Below are 2219 nucleotides of genomic sequence, written 5' to 3'. Positions count from 1 at the left end.
ACAGTTCTCAAGTACTTAATCAAGTACAAGCACTCAGGAAGCAGAGATCAGTGGATCTTTGTGAGTTTAAGTCTACTGCGGTCTACACAGTTAGCTTGGGAGAGCCAGGACTACATAGAGAGACCCAGTCAAACATACCAAAACAAAAAACAGAAAACAAAACAAAACCAGCTAACCACCACCACCAAAAGATAAAATACAAACTGCCAGCAAACATGAAAAATGTTCAGTACCTTTAGCCACGAGGAAAAGGCAACTGAGTTACACGGAGGGCTGGGGTGTAGCTCAGCTGATATATTGAATGGAGAATGTGCATGTAGGCCTAGCTTTGATACCCAGCCCTGCAGGAACTGCTTGTGGAAGCACACACCCAGCATCCTAACACTCAATAGGTGGGGGCCGGAGGAACACAAGTTCAAGATCATCCTTGGCTACATACAAGGCTACCCTAAGTTCCACAAGTCCCTATCTCAGGAAAAGAAGAACAAATCTAAACAACAGAAACTGAAGTCAAGTGACATTAAAATCCCTTTATTGAGGCTCTCTCCTACCCCATTCTGAACAGTTATCATTAAGAAAACAAAATTGCTGGGCAGGCCGACACATATCTTTAATCCCAGCAGAACTCGGGAGGCAGATGCAGGCAGATTTCTATGAGTTAGAGGCCAGGCTGTTCTACAGAGTGAGTTCCAGGACAGCCAGGACTATGTGGGAAGATCCTGTCTGAAAAATCAAACAAAGAAACAAAACAATATCAAGTGCTGGCAAGGATACAGGGGAAAGGAGAACCTTTACGAACTGCTGTTCAGAATGTGAACTGGTCCTTCCACTATGGAAATCAGCAGGGAATTCTCCAAAAATGAAATCAACATGCCACAGAGATAACTTTCACGGTCATGTTCATTGTAGCGCTGTCCACACTAGCCCAGTTATCAGGCCAACATAGAAATGAATAGGTGAGGAAGTGTAGTACATTTACACAATGGTTTTTCATTCAGCCTTGAAGGGAGACAAAATTATGTTATTTGTTTCCAAATAGGCGTAACTAGAGGTTACAATTATAGTGAGATAAGCCAGACTCATTGTTGCACACTTTCTCTCATCTGTGAATTTTAGATTGTATGTACATAGATACACTAAGCCAAATATGCATGTGTATACACAGGAAGAAAAAGACTGGGTACACACACACACACACACACACACACACACACACACGCATACATGACATATTTGAGCAAATTGTCTTTAGAGAACACAGTACTATGTAAAATGAATTCATGTCGGTTAACAAAAAAGGGGGAAAATGAGAAACCACATTTGGTCTTCTTTAAAAGGAAAAAACAAGAAAAGCAGGAACTAGCATCACAGAACAAGTCAAACTTCCAAACGCAACAGGGGTCGAAGGACAGCTTTTCTTTTGTTGTTACTGTAATTTTCCAGGAACTGAGAGCTTCTTCAGAAAGCTCACAAGGATAGCAGAAAAGATCTTTGATCTTTGTTTCTGAGGTAGGATGTGTTTGATGGGCAGAAACTTAAAACTCAGTCCGGTACTCAGCCTCAGTTCCAGCACTGGGGAGATTGAGACAGGAGACATATAAACACACACACACACACACGCACACACACACACACACACACACACACACACACACACACACACACACACACACAAACACACACATCGAATACACATGGTTGGTGGTTTAGTCCTTGGGAGCTCTCGGGGTTCTGGTTGGTTAACCCAGAATTGCTCCTGTCTAAAGGAAACACAGGGACAAAGAGTGGAGAAGAGACTGAAGGAAAGGCCATGTAGAGACTGAGTCATCGGGAATCTATCCCATCTGCAGCCACCAAGCCCAGACACTATTGCTGATGCCAAGAAGTGCTTGCTGGCAGGAGCCTGATATGCATGTCTCTGAGAGACTCTGCCAGAGCATGGCCAATTCAGATGTGATGCTTGTAGCTAACCATCGGACTGAGCAGGGGGACCTCAATGGAGGAGTTAGGGGGAGGACTGAAGAAGCTCAAGGGGTTTGTAACCACATAGGAAGAACAACAGTATCTGGGTATTTTGAGGAGCTGTAGGTAGACTGGAGTGGGTGGCATGCAGCAGCAGTAGAAGAGGAAGGAGTTGGTCTTCTACTCTCTCTTCTTGTGAGGCCTTTGGCCTTAGATTTGACCAAGATGGAGAAGACACACAGGGCCTTTTGATCAGA

The sequence above is a fragment of the Rattus norvegicus genome, chromosome 3 (assembly GCF_021556685.1).
Source record: "Rattus norvegicus strain SHRSP/BbbUtx chromosome 3, alternate assembly SHRSP_T2T, whole genome shotgun sequence".
NCBI classification, from domain to species: Eukaryota; Metazoa; Chordata; class Mammalia; order Rodentia; family Muridae; genus Rattus; species Rattus norvegicus.
This window is presented reverse-complemented; position numbering follows the sequence as displayed.